We start from the raw sequence: 17,821 nt of genomic DNA, 5'->3' as shown, positions 1-17,821 counted from the left end.
GTACTATAAAGAAAATAGGATTTTTATAACCGCTTACCTGTACATCATAGGACACAGAGGTCCCTCCCCTCTTTTGGGGTTTAAATATAGTGCTTTGCTACAAAAACTGAGGTACTCCTGGAAGGGGTAGGGGTTATATAGGGGAGTGAACTTCCTGTATTGGGTATACCAGTGTCCATCACCTGAAGGTGCCTATATACCCATTAAGTTATTACTTGGGCTCTGTGTCCCATGATGTACCCCAAGAAAAGTATTTTACAGGTAAGCTGTTTATAAAAATCCTATTTTTAGGCCGAATTGAATGGTACTTGGGCCCTGTTGTGGAAAAAACAAGGTTTGGCCCGTAACACTTCTCTTTCTAGAGAGCTGGACCCCGGGATCCAGTGCTTTTGGCTTTTTCAGCCATAAGTTTTTTTTTTTTCTGGTGGGGTGCTATTACGGGTGCAGGAGTGCGGGTCCCCCCATTAAAAAGGGGCCCCAGTTCCTGAAGGTTTTTTAACCACTTCAGCCCCGGACCATTTGGCTGCTTAAAAACCAGAACATTTTTTGCAATTCGGCACTGCGTCAATTTAACTGACAATAGCGCGGTCGTGTGATGCTGTACACAAACAAACAAAATTGACATCCTTTTTTTCCCCACAAATAGAGCTTTCTTTTGGTGGTATTTGATCTCCTCTGCGGTTTTTATTTTTTACTATATAAACAAAAAAAGAGCGACAATTTTGAAAAAAACGCAGTATTTTGTTATTTTTTGCTATAATATCCCCAGTTTAGGCCGATATGTATTCTACATATTTTTGGTAAAAAAAATCACAATAAGCGTATATTGATTGGTTTGCGCAACATTTATAGCGTCTACAAAATAGGGGATAGTTTTTTATGGCATTTTTATTATTCATTTTTTTTTTTTTTATTAGTAATGGCAGCGATCTGCGATTTTTATCGGGACTGCGACATTATGGCGGACACATAGGACATTTTTTAAACATTTTTGGGACCATTGTCATTTATACAGCGCTCAGTGCGATTTTAAAAATGCATTGATTACTGTGTAAATGACACTGCAGTGAAGGGGTTAACCACTAGGGGGCAGTGAAGGGGTTAAGTGTGTCCTAGGGAGTGATTCCAACTGTGAGGGGACTCGGCTTGAACACACAGGACAGTGATCACTGCTCTTGATCAGAGAGCAGTAGATCACTGTCCTGTCACTAGCCAGAACGGGGAATGCTTTTTTTACATAAGCACCTCCCCATTTTTCCTCTCCGTGACATGATCGCGGGCACCATGTCCGCGGGACCCGCGGTCACGGTCATGGAGAGTATATTACTGGAGAGGGTTTTTTCCTCAAGCCATAATAGGATTGGCTAGCGGCTTTAATCGCATCCCAGAATGGGATAAAATGCGACAGGTCCCTTTCCATTACCCAGGACCCTCAAACTGAGGATCTGGGGGCGGGAGAAGATGAATTTTCCTCAGGGGATCGTGGAGAGGCTGATGACTCCTCTTCGGAGGGGTCAAGTCCACGGGGATTAGTTTTACAATCTGAAATATTGATGGTGCGTTTTTGCTACTCTTCATTGAGTCGGTTGATATGCCCACTTCTTGTTTGAGTTCACTAAAGCCTCCCCAAGCTGCGCATGCCTTTCCTGTCCATTCATTGCTGGAAAGGCTTATGTATTCTGAGTGGGATCACCCAGATAAGCATTTTTTTCCTCCTATAACCCTTTATCCTATGGAGGAAAAATTCACTAAGAAGTGGGAGGAAAAATTCACTAAGAAGTGGAAGATACCAGCAATTGTCACTCCTGTATCCTCTGTGAATGAATGTTTGACTTGTAGACAATGCTCATATGCTTAGGGATCCAACGGATAAGAGTTAGGAATTCCTATTATATAAAAAACAAAAAAAAAAAAACAAAAAACGTTTTCTCTGATGACTCAACCTGCGCTAACAGCAATTGGTGTATGTCAATCATTGAGAGATCAGTTTAAACAAGTGCTCTAGATTATTCCTGATCAGCAGGCCAGGATTTAGCTGAGTTATCAGTGGCATTATGTTTAGCAATAGACTCCATGAGAGATTCTATTCTTTAAGCCTTGCGCCTTACGCTTGGGCTGGTGCATAGGCATAGAATCTCATGGTTGAAAGATTGGTCAGCTGAAGCGTCATGCAAAGCTCCTGGCTAGTTTTCCTTTTCGGTGAACAGCTGTTTGGGGATGATTTGGATAACTACATCCAAAAAATTTCTAGTGGAAAAAGTACTCTTTTGCTAGTTAGGAAGAGGAGTAATCTTATTTCATTTAAACAAGCTCCTATTCCGGTGTCAGGAGCATCTGCCTCCAGGCAGTCACGACGACCTCTGCCATCAAGTTCAAGAGGGGAACTGGATCCCCCTTATGACGGGGGGCCCCTTCTTGCTCGAAGTGGGGGGGAAGACTTCAGCAGTTCTCACGGGTCTGGTAGGAAGAGTGTCGGGAGCTTACAGCCACATCACCCTGAAAGCGCCCGATCTCGTCTGATCTCAGAGGCTAAGCAGGGTTGGGCCTGGTCAGTACCTGGATGGGGGGACCACCTGCGAATACCAGGTGCCGTAGGCTGCAGATGGGTGACTTCCTCAATAACTCTAGGGTACAAGCTTAAGTTCCAAAAGTCCCCGTCTCCTCGTTTTCTCAGATTTCAGAGGAAAAGAAGTCTCTCTTTCAAGCATTGGACCATCTTTTGTCTCAAAAAATTAATCTTGGTGGTTCTCATGCAAAAGCAGGGATTAGGGTTTTATTTAAACCTTTTCACTGTACCAAAACCAAATGGGTTTGTCAGACCCATTCTAGATCTCAAAGATGTAAACCGGTTTCTGAATATCTGCTCTTTTCACATGGAGTCAATCCGATCAGTGGTCTCCGTCCTACAAGGTAGAGAACTTCTGGCGTCAATAGCCATCAGGGATGCATACCTCCATATACCTCTATTTCCCACTCACCAGAAATATCTACGTTTTGAGGTAGAAAATCTTTGATTTTAGTTTGTAGCTCTGCCTTTCGGTCTAGCTACTGTACCTCGAGTATTTACAAAGGTCCTAGTTAGGGATGCACCGAAATTTCGGCCGCTGAAACATATCGGTCGAAAATGGCCTTTTCGGCAATTTGCCGAAAGAGAATTCTTGCTGATAATGGCACCGAAAATGGTGCTGCCCAGTACAGGGGTGTCATTCTGGAGCGCCCCGTCCAGTCCTCTCCTCTCTCTTCCCCTCACTCCCTGACGAGGTGGCTGAAAGGCAGAAAGCCAAGAACAGTGCTCTATGGAGGAAAGCTGTCAGCAAGCACACCGCGATAAGGAGCGGCTTGACAGTATGATCAGTGGGAGGAGCGTTGTCAGTGTGCAGCGCCGCGGGGGGTTAAGAGTGCAAGACTTGTTGTTTGACATGTTGTTAGAGTCTTCACCGTGCGGGCTCACTGTTTCTAACAGCATGTCAAACAACAAGTCCTGCACTCTTAGCCCCCACGGGGCTGCACACCGACAGTACTCCTCCCGCTGATTATACCGACAAGCCGCTCCTTAACGCGATGTGCTGACAGCTTTCCTCCATATATAGAGCACTGTTTTTGGCTTTGGCTTGCTAACACTGCCCTGTCCTGATCCTGTCTGACATACTAAGGCAGGCTGCATTATGGGCACTGGTCAGGCACAGGCAGGCTGCATGATGGGCACTGGTTAGCTACTGGGCACTGGTGAGGCAGAGGCAGGCTGCATGATGGGCACTGGTAAGCTGCTGGGCACTGGTGAGGCACAGGCAGGCTGCATGATGGGCACTGGTAGGCGGCTGGGCACTGGTGAGGCACAGGCAGGCTGCAAATGATGGGCACTGGTAGGCTGCTGGGCACTGGCAGGCTGTATTTGATGGACACTGGTGAGGCTGCATTGATCTCCTGTACCACATCTGCAGTCTCTGACCATCTCCTGTACCACGTCTGCAGTCTCTGACCATCTCCTGTATTATGTATGCAGTCTCTGACCATCTCCTGTATTATGTATGCAGTCTCTGACCATCTCCTGTATTATGTATGCAGTCTCTGACCATCTCCTGTACCATGTCTGCAGTCTCTGACCATCTCCTGTACCATGTCTGCAGTCTCTGACCATCTCCTGTACCATGTCTGCAGTCTCTGACCATCTCCTGTACCATGTCTGCAGTCTCTGACCATCTCCTGTACCATGTCTGCAGTCTCTGACCATCTCCTGTACCATGTCTGCAGTCTCTGACCATCTCCTGTACCATGTCTGCAGTCTCTGACCATCTCCTGTACCATGTCTGCAGTCTCTGACCATCTCCTGTACCATGTCTGCAGTCTCTGACCATCTCCTGTATCATATCTGCTAGAGGTGCACCACATGGAAATTTTGCTGATACTATTAGCAATGTGTTATATAAAAATGTATACGTTTTAGTTAAAATATAAAAATACATTTTTATATATAAAATTTTTTAAAAACAGTCCTTTTCGGTTTTCAGCCTAGTGTATTTTTCATTTTCGGTATCAGTTTCAGCACCAAAAAACCCATTCGGTGCACCCCTAGTCCTGGCCCCTCCTGTAGCCGGATTAAGGGCCCAAGGTAGAACAATTTATAGCTTACCTAGACGATCTGCTCTTGATAGACCAGTTGGTAACCTGCTTAGACCAAAGTATGATCCGCAGTCAACTACCTGGAATACCTAGGTGGGATTCTCAACCTAGAGAAATCCTCCTTAAAAAAAAAAACTATCAAGGAGGTTAGAATACCCGGGTCTGATTATTGATACAGCCCAGAAAAGGGTATTTTTGCCCCAGGCAAAGATCAAGGCCATAAAGGAACTGATTCAGGTGGTCAAGGCAAAGAAGAATCCTTCTATTCGACTTTGCATGAGGTTGTTGGGAAACATGGTGGCTTCATTCTAGGCCGTTCCTTATGCTCAGTTTCATTTGAGGCTGCTGCAAAACAGTATCTTATCGGCTTGGAACAAGATCCAAGCTCTAGATTTCCCAATGTATCTGTCTCCAGGGTGCGCTGAAGCCTCAGTTGGTTAATAACCAAGAATCTGCAGAAGGGAAAATCCTTCCTACCAGTTACCTGGAAGATGGTAACAATGACCTTGCCCATCTAGAGATGCAGGCAGCGCGCTTGGCCCTGAGGGCCTGGATGTTCAGGTTACAGAATTGTCCTGTCAGGATCCAATCCGTCAATGCCACAGCAGTGGCCTATATCAATCGCCAAGGCGGGCAGGCACGAGAAGGTGAATCATATCTTAACTTGGGCAGAAAACAATGTACCTTGCCTATTGGCAGTCTTCATTCTGGGAATGGAAAATTGGCAGGGGGACTACTTGAGTCGCCAGCAGTTGTTCCCGGGAAAATATTCCCTTCACCCCAATATCTTCCTGGCAATGCACCGAAGATGGGGGATCCCAGCCGTAGATCTGTTTGCGTCCAGGTTCAGTAAGAGAATTGACAACTTTGTGCCAAGAACAAGGTATCCGCTAACATGTGGAACAGATGCCTTAGTATAATCAGTTCTCACTGATTTATGCATTTCCTCCTATTCTGCTGCTTCCATGACTGCTTCACAGGAACAAGCAGGAAGGGCAATAGTTGATTCTTGTGGCCCAGAAGATCTTGGTATGCAGAGATCATAAAGATGGCGGTAGGGGACTCGTGGACCCTACCACCATGTCCAGATCTTCTCTCGCAAGGTCCAGTATTCCATCCTACCTTACAAACGCTAAATGTAACAGCTTGGCTATTGAGACCCACATTCTGAAGAAGCGTGGGCTTGTCAGGTCCAGTGGTATTTACCTTGGTTAATGCAGAGAAGCTGGCTTCCAGAATCCTAGATTATAGAGTCTGAAAAGCATTTGTCTCCTGGTGTGAATCCAGGGTTTGGCACCCCAGGAAGTATGTCATAGATGGCATTCTTGACTTCTGTAGATGGGGTTAGAAATGAAGCTGGACTTGCATACTATCTAAGGCCAGGTATCGGCCTTATCGGTATTATTTCAACAACCACTTGCTTCGCATTCTTTGGTTCGTAGCTTATTCAGGGGGTAATCCTCCTGTTAGGTCACCCCTGAACCCTTGGGACTTGAATTTAGTTCTGTCGGCATTACTGAAACAGCCTTTTTGAACCGATACAGCATATTTCCTTTGTCCTTTTGACAAGGAAACTAATTTTCTGGTAGCCATATCTTCTGCAAGAAGGGTATCAGAGTTGGCTGCTCTTTCTTGTAAAGAGCCATATTTGATTATTCACAAGGATAAGGTAGTATTGCATCCTCATCCTAACTTTCTCCGAAGGTAGTGTCTAGTTTTTATCCGAACCAAGATGTTGTTCTACCTTCATTCTTCCCAGAACCCTGTTCTATGGAAGGGTAATTACTACATTCTCTTGATGCGGTGAGAGCACTCAAGGTCTACTTGAAGGCGACTGCTCAGATTCGAAAAACTGATGTTTTATTGTGTTGCCTGAAGGTCCTAGAAAAGACAGGCAGCATTGAAATCTACTATCTCTAAATGGATTCAGCAAGTAACTGTTCAGGCTTATGGTTTAAAGAGGAGGATTCCACCCTCTCAAATCAAAAGTGCACTCCACCAGGACTGTTAGTGCTTTGTGGGAGTGCATCACCAAGCTTCCATGGTTCAAATCTGCCTCAACTTGGTCTTCAGTCCATACATTTACCAGATTTTATCAGTTGAATGTAATAAGGCATGAGGATATCGCCTTTGTGCGTAGTGTGCTGCAGGCAGCAGTAAAAGTCCTCTAGTCTCATGTTGCCCTAATTCTTTTGTGTCTCCCTCCCCTCAGTTGGCATTGCTCTGGGACATCCCACATATTAATTACTATGGCTCTGTGTCCCGTAATGTACAGTTAAGAAACTAGGATTTTTATAACAGCTTACCTGTAAAATCCTTTTCTTTGAAGTACATTACGGGACACAGAGGTCCCTCCCCTCTTTCTGGTATACACGTGTATTGCTTTGCTACAAAAACTGAGGTATTCCCAGTAGTGGGAGGGGTTATATAGGGAGTGGACTTCCTGTCTTAGGGTGTGCCAGTGTCCATCACCTGAAGGTGGCCTATAACCCACATAGTAATTACTATGGCTCTGTGTCCCGTGATGTACTTCAAAGAAAAGGATTTTACAGATAAGCTGTTCTAAAAATCCTATTTTTTTTTTTTTTTCATAAAAAAAAGCATGTTCTACTTACCTGCTCTGTGCAATGCTATTGCAGGGAATGCATTAAGGTGAAAACATTTTAACTTTAGAACCACTTTAAATGAGTGATATTGAACGAAAATTCAGAGGTCCAGTCAGTATGTTTTTCTCTGAGCAGATCCTTCATATCACAGCCCCCCCCCCCCCCCCAACTCCTTTTTATCACAGTCCCCCCTTTACATGAATGTCCTCAGTCCACCCCCCCCCCCCCCCCCCCACACACACTTGTATCTTGTAGCACAGTCCCTCACCCACTCTTTACATTAGTGTTCTCAGTACCTCCTTTCACATCAGCCGCCTCTTTACATCTGTATCTTCAGTCTCCGCTTCACATCACGGCCCCCCTCTTGCGTCACATTCCTCTTTTTACATCCGTGTCCTCACTACCCCTTCACATCACAGCCCACCAGTACATCAGTAGCCTCAGTCCCATCTTTACATCGCAGCCTTCCCTTCATATCAGTGTTTACATCACTCCCACCCCCCTGTTCTGATCACTGCCCTTCTTTACAGTCCTACCTTATACAGCAGGGCAGAGGGTTGGATGCATGGAAGGTATGGACAGAGGATTGGAGCTGCTCAATTTTTCTTGTCAGCGAGTGGGTGATTGGTTGTTAGGACCTACCAGTGTCCTAGCAACCAGCCATTTGCTTGTTAACCTGAAAATTGTGCAGCTTCCACCCTCCATCCAAACCTGCTTTGCCTTCTGCTCCTTGCCCTGCCATGAGGATGACAGCGGCAGCTGGGCAGGGGTGGAGAACTATGAGATGTGTAACCCAGGCTGCGAAGTGGCACGAATGTGGTGGTCTGGATAGGGCTGTCAGTCTTTCCAAGTGTGGTCCGTGGTTCACCTTAGTGATGCCTGCTTTAAATGATTGCAGTAATATTTACTGTGAGATTAAATTCTGATTTCTAAATGCCTTCCTCTGCCGCTCAACGTAGCAAAAAAATAAAACTTGCTTCTGACCACGTCTAACAGGTGTGTCTAATATAACCTAAAAGAAAAGTATACTGATAAATGTAATGTGAAGGTCTGTGTAACTATAGCAGTAGAATGTCAGGGATTATAAACTCAAAGGATGCAAGTGCAAACAAAACTATTAGTTTGTTTGAGAAATGATGCACCCAAATTTATACTTGATAGGTGCCCGATTTCTGCAAGTGCCTTGCTTGCTTTGTCCCTTTGACACAAGGAAGTTGTTTGGTAAATATGCTGCTGGCATTTTGTAGTGTTCTTAGTTGTTTGGCAGTCAAAGGAAAGCCTTGTGGAGCATAGCGAGCTTACATGCTGAGTACATTTATGTTTGTGTCAATCATTTGTGTCAGCAGTGATGCCATAGACAGTGCATTACTTGAGCCACTCAACAGAATGCCATTATGGCATACTGAGTCAGCATAATTCTGGTATAACGATCATAAGGGACGTTTGTACTCGCTATGCTTTGATAAAAATTGTCAATTCTCTGTAGTTAACGGTTCAGCAATAATTTCTAAAATGTTAACTCATCATTGTGCAGCATTTAAAAGAAAAATACATAAATGTTGTTATGTAGTTTGTTCTTTTTGTTTTTGAGAAAAAGAAATGTATCCTTGTGAGATGGGTCATGGTAAATCTTTGTATAGACTTGACGGGTGTTAAAGTGGAAATTTCTGAAAAAAAACAAAACTGCAATTTAAAGTGTTACTAAACCCACAACAGTAAAATCAGTCTGCAGTAAAGCATGCTTGTTATGCTCACTGTGGAACCTAAGGGGTTAATCCTCTGCATTGTGTAAAAAGGCTGTTTTGATCCTGTCTTCTCTGAGCCTTCCCTTCCACTTTCCCTATTCCATCTCCTGATAGTACAGAGCCTTGGGGGCAAGCTGCACATGCTCTGTTTGGTATGTATTGCTAGAGAGTTTTTTTTTTTTCTTTTTGGGAGAGTGCATCTGATCAGCACAGGGCCAATCAGCACTGTCCAGACAGTGTCAGGGGTACTGCAGCCACATAGGACAGTCAGAGTAGAGTCTCCTCCTACAAGCTTTAACCAGACACTGATAGAAGTCACAAGACTTCTATATACTGCTGATGAAAAAAGGTATTTAGCAGTTTATATTTACTAAAATAATTGCAATTCCATGTACTGTGGGAGACCAGATATAGTGAATGCAGGGTTCTGGGTTCAGTAACACTAATGCCCTGTACACACGGTCGGATTTTCTGATGGAAAATGTGTGATAGGACCTTGTTGTCGGAAATTCTGACCGTGTGTAGGCTCCATCACACATTTTCCATTGGATTTTCCGACACACAAAGTTTGAGAGCAGGATATAACATTTTCTGACAACAAAATCCGTTGTCGGAAATTCCGATCGTGTGTACACAAATCCGACGGACAAAGTGCCATGCATGCTCAGAATAAATAAAGAGATGAAAGCTATTGGCCACTGCCCCGTTTATAGTCCCGACGTACGTGTTTTACGTCACCGCGTTTAGAACGATCGGATTTTCCAACAACTTTGTGTGACCGTGTGTATGCAAGACAAGTTTGAGCCAACATCCGTCGGAAAAAATCCTAGGATTTCGTTGTCGGAATGTCCGAACAAAGGCCGACCGTGTGTACGGGGCATAAGTCTTTTCTGCGTGACATGTGTGGTGTACACTCCACTCTGCTCAAATGGAACCGGGGGCAATGTAGGACCTCGAAGAAACAGTGGAGCAGATAGTGGTAGCGGGGGACATTACAACTACAGTGAGACCAAACCTCCCAGTGCTAGAGGTAGGCACACTATTAGACAACTGTCTGCAAGCATGCCCTAGTTACTGTTTTTACAGACAGAGAGGCAAAGCCTTCACTAATCTCTTGTTGCTTAGTTGGGTTGAAGGACGTCTATCTAGTTCAGCCAGTCTTATGCATTGACCCAATAGTATACCCTTTAGGTCCCACTTTCAAATGTGCTCATCGGGCTTTTAGAAAAGGTACTTATTTAATGGTCTGTGTTCTACACCTAGAATTGCTTACTGACCCTTAATTATCTATTAATCTTTTCACATATGTCTTTAAACCAGCCTTCTGGGTAACTCCGAATTGGCCAAATTATTTGCTATTCACATTCACTACTGAAGGGTTGCCAGATGCTGCAAAAAAAAAAGACCAACAATATTTAACCTTTAGCCACAAAGAGATTAGATCTCTTTTAAAAGTAGCCCTTTTAATATATTCGTAAAGTTCCAAATAAAGTCAGATGTATGTTTTTTTTTTTTTTTTTTTTTTTTATGTGCAATGAAAAAGAATTGATGGAAGCCAGCCAGTCTGGCAGCTCTGCTGTAAAGGATAGTTTATATAAGCCTTTCGCTTATATTTAGCTTCTCTAAATATGGGCATCTAAACATGAGCAATTGGGAACTAATTGGTTGAAAAAAATAGTAAGTTATTTTCAGAAGTGATTGTTTTAGGGATTATAATAGAAAGCTTCAAACAAAGCAACTACATTTTAAGTCATGCCAGTGTAACACCAGAAACAAATGACTGGTTACTTGAAACATTATTTCCCATGACAGGCTCTCTATCTCATTAACATTCAAGTGCATGCCAGCATCATTGCTCCCAATATAGAACCGGTTCTGTTATTAGTGTGTTGACAAGCACTATTTGTTGTGTAGTAAACAAGGAGGGATTGTCTTTATGAATATTTTGTTCTATGACTAGGCTGTTTAAGTAATTTATGGTTTTCTTTTCTCGAACACTATAGGCATGTGCATGTTGTTTTTTTTTTTTTGTCCTAACGCTTTTAAGATGTTCGTAATTTAAGATGCATGCATGAATCACAAGAAAAAATCAGCTACCTTTTTAGAAATGCCTAAGTGACAACACATTTAATTTATGGCTTTAGCCTATTAGAAGATGTATTTACACTTAAGGGGATTGGGGCATCTTGCTTTATAAAGTTCCATTTACCTCTGAGCTACAGATTCCTCTGGTAATTTCTCTAGTTACGCTGCTGCGTTCAACCATGTGGTCGCCATGTTTATTTCTGCATTGCGTTTTCTGCCACAAGCTCAGTAGTTGGGGAGATTAGTTAGACGATAATCATAGGGATACAGGAGTTATTCATTGCCGTTGGCACACAGATAAGAGACCATAGATAAATCTGAATATACATTCATGTGAAAAAAGTAAATACGCCCCATGCAAATTGTTGACTAAATCAACATATTTGAACAGATACATATTAGATCTTCATTGAAATAGTGCCTACAGATAAAAGTGATGTACTAGAACAAGACACATAAAATTGACAAGGCATATTAATTAGCTTCATCTAATATAACAAAAATGCAGATCTGTCACATGTAAGGTAAATGCAGATCTGTCAAAAGTGAGCACACCCAAATCCCACACCCACCCACACTTCAAATCCATAAAAATTAGAATCCGGTGTTCCAGATTAGGTGCCAGTTATAAGAACCTTCTTGGAGAATGTGCCTCATTCCTGAAGAACCTCATACCAGCTGTGAAGCATGGTGGTGGAAATAATATTGTTTGGAATTACTTTGCTGCTTCAGGGCCTTGGCAAATTGTAATCATCAAAACAACAATTATGCATCATATCAAAGTTGATGGGAATGTGAGGCCATCTTTTGGAAGGTTGAAGATCAACTGAAAATTGAACTTTTATTATTATTATTCTGCGTGATGTCCGAGACTTGACAATTATCTTTGGCCATACTTTCTTGTGTTTTAACATCGGGGCTTTATGTTTAGAGATTCGCTATATATGGCATAGGAACTTTACTAGAAAAGTTACATATGTTGTCAACTTGTCATTAAAGGGGTCGTAAAGGTTTGTTTTTTTAAAAAAATGACAAACTTACCTTCTCTGTGCAAGGGTTTTGTACAGAGTGGCCCTGATTCTACTCTTCTGGGGTCCCCCAGCAGCGCTCCTGGCTCCTCCCTGCATCATGTGCCCCCTCGGAGACCCGCATTCCAAGGGGACACCCGTGTGGGTGTGCTCCTGAGTCCTGCTGCTGCATCCATTGACACAGACAGCAGGACTTAGCACCGCCCCCCGTCTCCCATGTCACTAGAGTTGATTGACAGCAGCGGGAGCCAATGGCTGCTGCTGCTATCAATCTAGCCAATGAGTACTCGAGACAGTTTCTGGAGCTGCTGTGCTTTTTCGTGTCACTGGAAAGATCGGGTTCGGGAAAGTAAAAGGGGGGCACTGGGGTGCGGGGGTGGAAGTTTTTTTCAGCTTAATGCATAGTATGCATTAAGGTGAAAAACTTTAAAGTTTTACAACCCCTTTAACTATAACTATTCTTGTGCATTTACTTTGTTCATGCAAACTGAATGGATGTCAAATACTAAGAACGAATTGTGGATATGTAGAACTTATACTTTTTTATGTACTAAGAAAGTTGTTGTAAAAATTGCTGGGACCTTTGTCTTTTAATTAATTTATTTAATATTATAAGTGTTTTTTTTAAGATAATGTGTTATGTTCCCAGATCGTAGCCTCTTTAGTACCGCCAACCATTATATATTTTTGTGTAGGTTACACAATGTTGTTTCTAGTTTAGAGGTTTTAGCAAACAATATGCCCATTTACTAGTGTTAATGTATATTAAGAATGTGTTTTTGTTTTTCTATTTGTCTTGTTCATAAAGAAGCTAAATTATAGTTGTGTACAAACTTTTTGCTGCTCAATGACCAGAGCACAACTTGGCACGGCGCTGCCTTAACTGGTAATTGTGCGGTCATGCAATGCTGCAATTTGCGTCCTTTTTTCCCACAAATAGAGCTTTCTTTTGATGGTATTTGCTTGCCTCAGATATATATATATATATATATATATATATATATATATATATATATATATATATATATATATATATATATATATATATATATATATATATATATATATATATAATTTTTTTTTTTTGCGATATAAACGGAAAAGACTGAAAATTTTGAAAAAAAAAAATATTTTCTACTTTTTGTTATAAAACTAGGGTACATATTCTGTAATTTACGCAGCTTTTAGTTTGACTACCCATCTCATTTCTTGAGGTGCTAAAATGGCAGGGCAGTACACCCCCCCCCAAATGACCCCATTTTGGAAAGTAGGTACCCCAAGGAAATTGCTGAGAGGCTGTTGAGCCCATTGAATATTTCTTTTTTTTCACAAGTGATTGAAAAATGACAAAAAAAAAAATCACACAAAGTTGTCACCAAATGATCTATTGCTCACACGTGCCATGGTTATATGTGGAATTATACCACAAAATACATTCTGCCTATCACAGTTTCGGAGGCCATAAAATGCCAAGATGGCACAAAATCCCCCCAAATGACCCCATTTTGGAAAGTAGACACCCCAAGCTACTTGCTGAGAGGCATGTTGAGTATTTTGCAGATCTCACTTTTTGTCACAAAGTTTTGAAAATTGAAAAAAGAAAAATTTAAATACATTTTTCTTTTCTTTTCTTCATTTTCAAAAATAAATGAGATCTGCAAAATACTTACCATGCCCCTTAGCAAATACCTTGGGGTGTCTACTTTCCAAAATGGGGTCATGGGGGTGGGGCGTTGTGCTATTTGGACATTTCAGGGCCTCCGTAAATGTGATAGGTAGCGAGGAGTAAAATCACAATTTTACGCCTTTAGAAAGCCTGAAGGCGGTGCTTGGTTTTGGGGTCCTGTACGCGGCTAGGCTCCCAAAAAGTCTCACACATGCGGTATCCCCATACTCAGGAGAAGCAGCAGAATATATTTTGGGGTGTAATTCCACATATAACCATGCCATGTTTGAAAAATATATCATTTAGTGGCAACTTTGTGCAAAAAAAAAAAATTTAATTAGTGGCAAAATATAAAATATTCCATGGACTCAATATGCCTATCAACAAAAAGCTTGGGGTTTCTACTTTCCAAAAAGGGATCACTTGAGGGGGGTTTTGAACTGTCCTGGCATTTTATGCACAACATTTAGAATCTTACGTCATACATCACCCACTCTTCTAACCACTTGAAGACCAAGCCCTTTCTGACGCTTTTTGTTTACATGAAAAAAAATTTTTTTTTTGCAAGTAAATTACTTTGTGGGGCAAAGGCCCCACAGATTAAAATGGTGGGTGTTGCATTTTTTTTTTTTTCACACAATATTTGCGCAGCAATTTTTCAAGCGCAATTTTTTTTTTGAAAAAACACAATTTTTAAAATTTGAATGCACTAAAACACACTACAGTGGGGATGGAAAGTATTCAGAGCCCCTTAAATGTTTTACTCTTTGTTATATTGCAGCCATTTGCTAAAATCATTTAAGTTCATTTTTTTCCTCATTAATGTACACACAGCACCCTATATTGATAAAAAAAACACAGAATTGTTGACATTTTTGCAGATTTATTAAAGAAAAGCTGAAATATCACATGGTCCTAAGTATTCAGACCCTTTGCTGTGACACTCGTATATTTAACTCAGGTGCTGTCCATTTCTTCTGATCATCCTTGAGATGGTTCTACACCTTCATTTGAGTCCAGCTGTGTTTTGATTATACTGTTCGGACTTGATTAGGAAAGGCACACACCTGTCTATATAAGACCTTACAGCTCACAGTGCATGTCAGAGCAAATGAGAATCATGAGGTCGAAGGAACTGACTGAAGAGCTCAGAGACAGAATTGTGGCAAGGCACAGATCTGGCCAAGGTTACCAAAAATTTTCTGCTGCACTTAAGGTTCCTAAGAGCACAGTGGCCTCCATAATCCTTAAATGGAAGACGTTTGGGACGACCAGAACCCTTCCTAGAGCTGGCCTTCTGGCCAAACTGAGCTATCGGGGAGACGAGCCTTGGTGAGAGAGGTAAAGAAGAACCCAAAGATCACTGTGGCTGAGCTCCAGAGATGCAGTTGGGAGATGGGAGAAAGTTGTAGAAAGTCAACCATCACTGCAGCCCTCCACCAGTCGGGGCTTTATGGCAGAGTGGCCCGACGGAAGCCTCTCCTCAGTGCTAAAAAACACCCAAAGGACTCCAAGATGGTGAGAAATAAGATTCTCTGGTTGATGAGACCAAGATAGAACTTTTTGGCCTTAATTTCTTAGCGGTATGTGTGGAGAAAATCAGGCACTGCTCATCACCTGTCCAATACAGTCCCAACAGTGAAGCATGGTGGTGGCAGCATCAAGATGTGGGGGTGTTTTTCAGCTGTAGGGACAGGACGAGGTATTGGATGCAATCGAGGGAAAGATGAATGCGGCCAAGTACAGGGATATCCTGGACAAAAACCTTCTCCAGAATGCTAAGGACCTCAGACTGGTCTGAAGGTTTACCTTCCAAGACAATGACCTTAAGCACACAGCTAAAATAAGGAAGGAGTGGCTTCACAACAACTCTGTGACTGTTCTTGAATGGCCCAGCCAGAGCCCTGACTTAAACTCAATTGAGCATCTCTGGAGAGACCTGAAAATGGCTGTCCACCAACATTGTTTACCATCCAACCTGACAGAACTGGAGAGGATCTGCAAGGAGGAATGGCAGAGGATCCCCAAATCCAGGTGTAAAAAAACTTGTTGCATCTTTCCCAAAAAGACTCAATGCTGTATTAAGGGGCTTCTACTAAATACTGAGCAAAGGGTCTGAATACTTAGGACCATGTGATTATTTCAGTTTTTCTTTTTTAATACATTTTCAAAAATGTCAACAATTCTGTGTTTTTCTGTCAATATGGGGTGCTGTGTGTACATTATTGAGGAAAAAAAATGAACTTAAATAATTTTAGCAAATGGCTGCAATATAACAAAGAGTGAAAAATTTAAGGGGTCTGAATACTTTCCGTCCCCACTGTATATTGCCCAAATGTTTGATGCAATAAAAAAAGATGATCTTATGCCTATAGTGTACCTCGGAAGGGGACGAGTGCAGCCAGAATTCACCGAGCCGTCCTCTCCGGTTTACTCGGCTCTCACGTCACACACACACACACACACTCCGCCTCCGGCATTGGACCAGTGTTCTGTCTTTCACAGGAGCTGGTCCAATGCCGATGGCGGAGGCGGGACTGTGTGTGTGACTGCCGACTGAGAGCCGAGTAAACAGGAGATGACGGCTTGGTGATTTCCTGCACTGTTTAGGCTGCATTGATGAGAGATGGTGAGGCTGCAGATGAGCATTGAGGCTGAAAATGGGCATTAATCAGGCTGCATTGATGGGAGATGGGCTGCAGATGGGCATCGATCAGGCTGCATTGAGGGCTGCAGATGGGCATTGATCAGGCTGCATAGATGGGAGATGGGCTGTAGATGGGCTGTAGATGGGCATTGATCAGGCTGCATTGATGCTGCAGATGGGCACTAATCAGGCTGCATTGATGGGCACTAAACTTTATTTTGCTTCAAAGTTGTTTATTTAAAAAATGTTTTTTCATGAAACTTCCATTTTAAACTAAAGGTGCATATTATATTCTTGTGTGTGTTATACGCTTATAAATACGCTACTTACTGCCCATGCGCTATATGTTTCAGCATGCATTCATAGCGCTATACGTTCCAAACACTTAATGATCTGATGGGTAGCGATAATCTGATTGAACACCAATGCGGACAGCTTACTACACCCACCTTCATCTTGAATTTTAGAGTAATTTTAGCAATAAAGTGAGCATATATAAATAAATATAGTATATTGACATTTATGGTGATGTTTTGATGTTAAATTTTGAAAGAAGCTGGGCGCCAGCAGTAGGAGGGGGTGGAGGCCATGTTGGTGCACCCCGCACTGCTCAGCGCTAAACCTTTGGGCTTTCAAAATTAAACATCAAAACAGCATCACAGATATCTATAAACTATATTTATTGATATACGCTCACTTTATTGCTAAAATTACTCAAGAAATTCAAGACATAGCTGGGTGTAGTAAGATGTCCGCATGGATGTTATATCAGATTACCTTTACCCATCAGATCATGAACTGTTTGGAATGCATAGCACCGTGGAACACATGTTGGAACACACAGCACAGACACAGTAGGTATTTTTTGGGGCGGAACGTCACTTCCGTTACACGATCTGATGGGTAGCGCTAATCTGATATTACACTGGCCCTTGGGGCAATTTGAAAGAGTCCTGTGTGATTTTAGTCCGGTTCAGGCGTAGTTTCTAATCTTATACACTATAATTCGCATTGGAATCGCACCTGAACCACTGAACGAAATTGCACCAGACCGGGATTTGAAATCGCACTGCAAACCAGGTCTGAAGGCATTGGCTTTAGTATCGAAATGTGTGTACAAGTACTCAGGCAAATGGTTAGTATCCACACTGATATTGGTGCAACGCTAGTTAGTAATTCTCTAGAAGCAAAAAGAGGAATGCTTTTCTCTGTGGGATGTTAGACTGACCTTCCATTGTTAAAGTTCCAACCTGTTCCTTGTGCTAAAGAGGTTACAATATGTTAATGGGTTTCTTGAGTAAGGATGCCCTCGAGGGTTTTCTTAAGATTGAACTTTGTGAATGATTACAAAATGATGTAGCACATCAGTCCACCAGGAACTTGAAATGACTGTGATGGTGAACAGCATTTTAGGTTGTAGTGAC

At 42.3% G+C, this 17,821-nt stretch overlaps 1 protein-coding gene and 1 pseudogene across 1 annotated transcript in view; both read left to right on the top strand.

Moving 5' to 3' along the window:
* LMBRD1 (LMBR1 domain containing 1) overlaps nucleotides 1-17,821 on the top strand; it is a 393,083-nt gene that overhangs the window by 142,488 nt on the left and 232,774 nt on the right. The window lies entirely within an intron of this gene.
* LOC141142017 (5S ribosomal RNA) lies at nucleotides 2,479-2,598 on the top strand (annotated as a pseudogene).

Source organism: Aquarana catesbeiana, linkage group LG04 (assembly GCF_042186555.1).
Source record: "Aquarana catesbeiana isolate 2022-GZ linkage group LG04, ASM4218655v1, whole genome shotgun sequence".
Classification (NCBI taxonomy): domain Eukaryota; kingdom Metazoa; phylum Chordata; class Amphibia; order Anura; family Ranidae; genus Aquarana; species Aquarana catesbeiana.
Note: the sequence above shows the minus strand (reverse complement) of the source record. Positions and strands in the feature narration are given on the sequence as shown.